This window comes from Raphanus sativus, chromosome 8 (assembly GCF_000801105.2).
Source record: "Raphanus sativus cultivar WK10039 chromosome 8, ASM80110v3, whole genome shotgun sequence".
Lineage (NCBI taxonomy): Eukaryota > Viridiplantae > Streptophyta > Magnoliopsida > Brassicales > Brassicaceae > Raphanus > Raphanus sativus.
The window spans coordinates 26915008-26922410 of record NC_079518.1 but is presented as its reverse complement, the minus strand read 5'-3'; the positions used below and the strand labels follow the sequence as shown (position 1 = coordinate 26922410).

At 34.9% G+C, this 7403-nt stretch overlaps 1 long non-coding RNA gene across 3 annotated transcripts; it reads left to right on the top strand.

Annotated features, from left to right (window-relative positions):
• The first annotated feature begins 604 nt into the window (after positions 1-604).
• On the top strand, positions 605-2536 carry LOC108831067 (uncharacterized). 3 transcript variants are annotated; one of them, XR_001946278.2, is made up of 4 exons: positions 605-1136; positions 1301-1436; positions 1618-2042; positions 2111-2536. It is a non-coding gene; the product is annotated as an uncharacterized LOC108831067 (long non-coding RNA). The 3 variants fall into 3 exon arrangements; XR_001946279.2 differs by having other exon boundaries at positions 1301-1866; positions 1950-2042; XR_001946277.2 differs by having other exon boundaries at positions 1301-2042.
• Positions 2537-7403: the final 4867 nt, after the last annotated feature.

Here is a 7403-nt window from a genome sequence, read left to right as displayed (position 1 = left end):
AATTGAAATATTATGATATTTTGGCTTATCATGCAAGCTAAATCATTGAGAAATATCCACCAATCTTAATCTTAATATATAAAGTAGGCTTTTTTTATCTCCATAGGGGAAAAATGCCATGTGTCACTTTTATCATTAATACTTTTTCATTGAATGTGTTTTAGTTCATGTTTATAACATAAAACGTTTTTTGATTGAGCCTTTGTGGAAGCTCCCTTAGTCCAGTGGTTTGGCTAAGGGTTCAATTGCTTCTACACCCGAAGGTCTGGAGTTCAAACCCCAGAAAATACCAAATTATGCAGATTATGGAGAAACAGGTTACATGAGATCTTCAGCTTGGTGCAGGGCGTACCATCGAACATGGATCTCATAGGACGGCTCAGAGTGATGCAGTCAGGCGTGTATTCTCACAGGATGGTAGAATTTTCGGCTGTAAAATCGTCTTTGTAATATTCTCTTTATTGTAATAGCATAATTAATCGATAATAATCGATTCAGACGTTCAAAAAAAGATTGAGCCTTTTAACAGATATTTTATTTAAACCTAATGTCCACAAGATTTCATCATTTTAGGAATATCGACAAACATATTTCTGTCGTCGCTTCCCTGTTTTGAGCTGCTATGCCTCTTAAGTTTCTCTTCAAGACATCAATCTCATAGTTATTTTTAATAAGATAAGAACTTGAGAAAGACAATCTTTCTAGAGTCCCTTTTGCTATCGTCCGGTCTCCTCTTTGAGATGCCAAATTTATAGGTTTCACAGAATTTTTTTTTTTTTGAGCAAAAGAAATTTTCTTTTGATCTTCTCTAGAGAGTTACAAGTAAGTTTTCTCTGGGTCATTTGATTTAAATGAATCGAGGAAAGATAGAATCTTTAAAATTTTATTTCTGGTTATAGAAAAGAATCTGTTATTTGAACTCTCTTTGTGTATAATTTATTAACGAAGTAAAGATTGGTTTTGTCTGTTGAACACATTCAGTTGATCGAGAATTACGAGTTTATCTTTTGTACACTCATATTCCATGGGAAGATGTATTTTCGGCAGATATCTCCACTAAAAGGAACCTTCCGTAAATGCAATATCTATGATATTCTCGCCGGCGATCGTTGAATCCTGTCACAACCTCCCCTTGTGTAAGATCTCTATCTATCAGTAATTTATATATTAAGATATTTGTAATACTTTTATCATTTGCTCATGATCCTATTTTATTGTTTAGCGTGAGAATCTATGCATATTTGAGTTGTTCAATAGATTGTCGCTGACAGCTTCATCACCGAGTCTGAAACAATTGCAGATTTGGCCCTCACTAGAACTCTTCATCATAAAAAAAAGAGGACCGCAAGCATTGAGTCCAACATCTCATCGTGCAACAACCATCAGATTCAACCATTGAAAAATCAGTTTCATTTTCTACAAGCAACAGTCCTTAGGTCACTCTATCTCTTTCCTGCTCTCATTGTTGCCATCATATTTGCTTCTCTTGAAATGACTTCTTCATGTAGACTAAAATAGGTCTCAACATCATTGCCTTCTAAAATATCATTGTCTTTGCTTAATGATCTAGAGTAGGTTTGGACAAACATAAAAATTTAGTAGTTCACTTTGTCTTAGGTGATTTGGCAAGGAAGAGTCTAAGACTCACGGTTCAGAGATGGAGAGCTAAAAAAACAAAGGATGTATGCCATTGACACCAAAAGAGATTCATTAACTTCTTTTAGCTTCATGTTTTCCTAGATATGTCACGGTTTACTCTACCGGAGATTTTACTCTCGATGTAGCATTAGTATTTTGCTTCTTGACGTGAAGGTACACTACTTTTTAGTTAGTAGAACCAACACGAACACTCATTTACCAGGGCAGGTTTAAATCCAAAAACCAATAATTTTGATAACATTTTTTTTTATTTCTCACTTATTAGCTTAGCGTAAATATGTTCCACATAGATATTGTTGGGGACGTAAGGGGCATCAGGACTACTTATAATGAAGCGACTAAGAGTACACACAACGCATGATGATCACCATGAGCATAGAAAGGTATAAGCTAATAACGTACCTTTGTTTTTTAACATTAATGCTTACGGGAGGTTTCAAAATCTTTACAGGTCTTACAGATTTCTTTGCTGTCCTCTCAGGCACTTAAATGTATGCCCAAGTTTTTCTGACGTAATGGCTAAGCTCCTTGATGGAAACCTGCTGCATAGGGGTGATGTACTTAAGATCATTCCGGTGAAAAATGGTGACTGTGTGGGAAATGATGATGTTGAAGGTGGAGAAGGTGAGGCCACAGCTTCAAGTCACACCTCTGTTGATGGAAGAGAGACAAGTTAGGAGGAAACTGTGAAGGAAGATGGGAGTTTCAGAAAGTAGGCACGGTGTGAGTAACATCCAAAACACAAGGGGAGATTAAGTTAAAGGACATGATTGTGTTTAAGTTACATTAGTTTTTAACTTAGATCATAACTAGAATTTTCTTCTGTAAAAAATACCACAACACATGTGTTGATGGAATTAAGACAGACATGGTTAAACAAGCCGGTTACATCCCACAAACTTTCACGCAGCTCAGTAACTATCCAACCGGAACCCCATAACTATGCGATAAAATACATACAAGCACTACTCTCACATAACCAGAAACCTATATCGACAAGTTTCTTGCTAAACAATAAATACCAAATCATATACAAAGTAAAAATGCACACATTGCTACACTATGGAACAAAATAATCGAACTCCACCATAATATACAATATCAGGTAAAAGTGAAGAACAAAACACACAATGGTCAATACACAACAATTAAAATACTTCAAAACAAACATTAAAATATTCAAATCTATACTATTATTTATGAAGTGATTTTGCTTACTTGTCATGTTCTCCATGATTTTAGCTAATTTTGCTTATTTGTCATATTTTTATTAAGTTTAAGCTAAATTATCATTGATGTATTATTTGTTTTGAGCTGAGTCACTAAATCATTAATTTAAAATAATAGCCTTGATGAATATTCTAAATAAATAAAACGAATTTTATTTTATTAATATTAAATTTCTATGTTATATTAGCTTTTCTTATTTGTCATATTTTTATTAGGTTTAGATAGGTTATTAATTTATTACTAGTTTCTAACTATTCACTAATTTATTTTAATGATATAAAGTTTATATGTTATATGCAATATTAAATAATTGATTACAAAATAATATTTTAGAATTATCAAAAAAAGATAATTCTTCTATATATATTCTTTTTGTGCCTATCTGAAAACAATATTTTATTATAATTTTTTAAAAAAAAATTAAGATACAAAACAATTTATTATTAAATATTAGTCAACCAAAAATATAAATATATTTTCTAAACTATCTCTAAGATATGAGTGTTTAAAAAAACTTAACACAATAATAAGTATATAATTTGATCAAAAGTATTTGACATATATAAATATTTTGATGTTTGATTTAACTATTTAAAAACATAAATAATAATTGATTATACTTGGTTTTAGATTAATAAGACATAACTAATAAGTATTTATAAGAAATTTATGCCCGCATGTGCGGGCAAAACACCTAGTTTTGAAGTGTTTTATAAAATTAAATAATTGTATTGTCAACTCACCCACCCGTAGGACGAATTAATCCCTAGTTTACTATATATAAGACATTCACAGTAGAAGAAACGAAGCTACTGACTTTTTATTCTGAACTTTTTATGTTCATATTGTTTTTGTTGTTTTACATCATTAAGCTTTTATATATATATATATATATATATATATATATATTTCATCAGAGCTGGCTTTTCTTTTGGTTTATATGCAAATGCCTTATTATAACGATTTCACCACGATGCAGGTAATTTTTTTATCTCTCTATATGATTTAACTAATCGTAGATTTATTTGAATTATAATTCTTACTTTTTTAATATGTTAGAAATGATTGTTTGTTAGAGCTTAGAAGGAGAATAATGCTTTCATATGTATTTTCTATTGGTTTTTTTATTTACAATTTTAGTTTATATATTCGCAGACCAACGATTATGAGGTTTTTTCATGTGGATCCATATGTACTTAAATGATCATATCATCCAAAACACGTAAACTACAATGTAAGTTTCATGCTTTGTTACTTTCTTTATGTTTTTTCAAATAATTATTTGCTTATACATTAAAGAACAAAATATTTAATCAATGTTTTATTATAAAAGTTAGTATAACTTTTTATACATATTATCAACTTTGTACTCAAAATGATTTTATACAATTTATCATATTATAAAATGTATATCTTATAAATTCACATATATAAACTATATAGTTCTTTTTTGTCATCTTTTTTGTCATCATAAATTATATAGTTCTATGTCAACTATATTATGGCTGATTTTTTCTTTTAAAATTTCTTTTTCTAAAAACCTATCCTACGCCATCTCTTTCTCTTTCTTCTTCTCGATTTCACTTTATACTAAAAAAAAACTAAACGGAGTAAGGGAAAGTTGGAAACACATATCTGCACATTTTTGATAGAACATGCATCGATTAATAATTCTTTTCTTGCGCAATTAATATGATCTCTTATGAATCTATTATAAATGTAACTAGATTTTGAACCGCGCTTTAAAAGCGCGGATTTTTTTCTGCTTAAAATTTTATTTTATGAATAAAATAATTTGATAAATGTAAATAGAAAACTTAAAATTGTTTTCTTTAATTGTTATATTTAAATGAGTATTTATGTTCAAATTGATTTTTTTTATACGATGTCTATTTTTAAACTATATTTACATATTATATTTTATAACATGTATATTTTTAAAAAATATATATATTATGTGTGTTTGGTATATGTGTAGTTGTTGTTTTATAGTATGTTTAGGGTGATAAAATAATATACCACTTTAATTTTCCAATTTTTAATAATTATTTGTATTATTTGTATGTTTCATATAACACTAAGTTAATAGATCTAATCTGCCATTATATTTTATTTGTATAAGCGTAAGTTTAAATTATTACTCATCCTTTATGTTTATACAATTGAGGGTTTGTATACATGTTAGGGTTTAAGGTTTGTGTAGGAGATTATTGTAAAAATGGGTCGCAGACAAGTTTTTATATTGGGCTTTGGGTCGCATATAGTTTTAATATGAGAAGTGGGTCGCGTGTTTTTTTGACCCACTACAACTCTGCCGGCAATTACGTAAGACACCCTTGTTATGTTTTAAAATAACGATTCTGCCACCCTTCTTTCGCACGTGAGAACGGTTCCGGTTTCGAAACTGTCGCGACCCAATAACTTCATCGCCTTACCGTTTACCAGTTACCACCGGTTACATTAATTAAAATAATAACTCGCTCTCTCTCTCCACCACTCTCAGATCTCTCTCTCCATCGGAACTCCTCTCCCCTCCGTGAAGTCCTCTCTGAAAATGGTAGGGAAGTCGGGAAAGAAAGTAACAAAAGTCAGTCGGAGTAGTGCGTGCGGCGACCCTGTCGCCGCACAGTCCGCGCGCGTAAAGTGTCCTCGGTATCCAGGTTCTCTATTTCCTTCGCTAACCGAACTACAGCCATTTTGTTCCATTCTTCCTTGCATGTCTACGCATAACTTTAATTAACTTCCATCCACTGATAGTTTCCATTTCGATTTTAGTTTCCGATTCTACCGGCGACGCCGCGGGATCTTCCAAGGAAGTCGGCGTTGCGGGTCCCGACTCAGGTTCAGAAATTGAAGGGGTATCTGACTCATCGCCGAGATTTCCTCCGTTGCTGTTTGCTTATGGTTGCTACCCACAGAAATTGCGGCTGAATATCTACTCAAAAGCCCACGTTATAGGAAGTATTGCGAGGACACTTGTAGGATCGGATCACCTGGAGACGATACTGCAGTCTCAGTTTGGTAGGCTATTTCAGTTACCCGTTGCTCGTTGCCACAACTCTACCAAACTGGTTGGAGACTTGGTCTGCCGCCAGTTTGTTACTGATCGCAAGTATGAGCATTGGTTCCACTTTGCGACGCATCCCCTTTGCTTCTCGCTTGATGAGTTTCAGGAGATAACTGGGTTGAACTGCGGCCCATTCGATGTTGCTGATTCGGAGGACGATGTCGAACCAGGTTCTGCAATGTGGCAGCAGCTGTTTGATACATCCCTTGGGGACATAACCGTCGCCCAAGTTTTTCTGATGCTTAAGAATCCGGGTTTACCAGAGTGGAAACATGTTCCTTTGGCGCTTATTGCGCTCGTTGACGGTGTTATATGTTGCAGCAACAAGAATCTCAAACTCACCCCGAGGTATGTCGAGATGCTTTGCGATCACGACTACTTCTTCAGCTATCCTTGGGGTAGAGAGTCGTTCATGAAGACTTTACCCCGGTTGTTACCTCCTTATGGCTCGGAAAACCCTCTTCGTGAAATGCGGGTCCGTTTATCTCAAAAGACGACAGTTGCGTATGGATTTCCGTTGGCTCTTCAGCTCTTCGCATTTCAAAAGATTCTGCTCCTGTTGGCTCAGATTCCCAACTCACACTCTGCCTACACTTTCTTGGTTAACCCTGAGGGTTGCGATAACGCTATCACCATTCTCAAAAACAATGACATTGTTCATGTCGAAGAAGACCCAAATGTAAGATTCAAGAACTTCAATTTCTCAAGAACTTATTTCCGAAAATTTAATTCTCTTATATTTATCTGATCATCTCTGTTTCTTCACTAGTTGACCGTTGATTTCACCCCTATTCCGGAATCTGAGAGATACTTGTGGTTGGACGACTGTCTCGACGTTCGTGTTACGCATTTGGTTGAGGCGTTGCAGAGTGGATATCAATTCCAGAAAACAGATTTCCAGGGTGGAGATGCTTCGTTTGCACCAGTTTGTGAGGGTGGGTTACAAAACCCGGATGCCGCTCCTACAGGTCGACCCGTGAAAAGCCGGAATCTGCGCACATGTGTACGTACGGCAACTGCATCGCAAGCTCCACCTGTCCACCAGCGCAACCTGCGCCCCCGTAAACCTCGTGTTGTTGTAATTGACTCTCTATCATCGTCATCATCTCAAGATGGCCAACGAGAAGGTCCTTCTGAACCAGTTAGGTGTACGCATGTTGATTTGAAGCCGTGGTTAGATCAGAAGTTCGAACAACTTGCTAAATCCTTTCGGAATCATGTGGATATTCTTCCTGTTCTCGGTGTGGGCTCTCTGAACCTAGGGTGGAGCGGGCCCGCAAAAGGCCGTCAGACGAGGACAGAAGTGTACCGTCTGACACCTTAAAGGGTGTTGATCCTAAAGCTGTGCCCTCCAAACGCAAGGCAAAGAGGGCAAAAACAGCGCCTGCTACACCTGCTCGAAAGAAACATGACTATTCTTTACGTTCGGTCGAAGACAAGGGTGTCT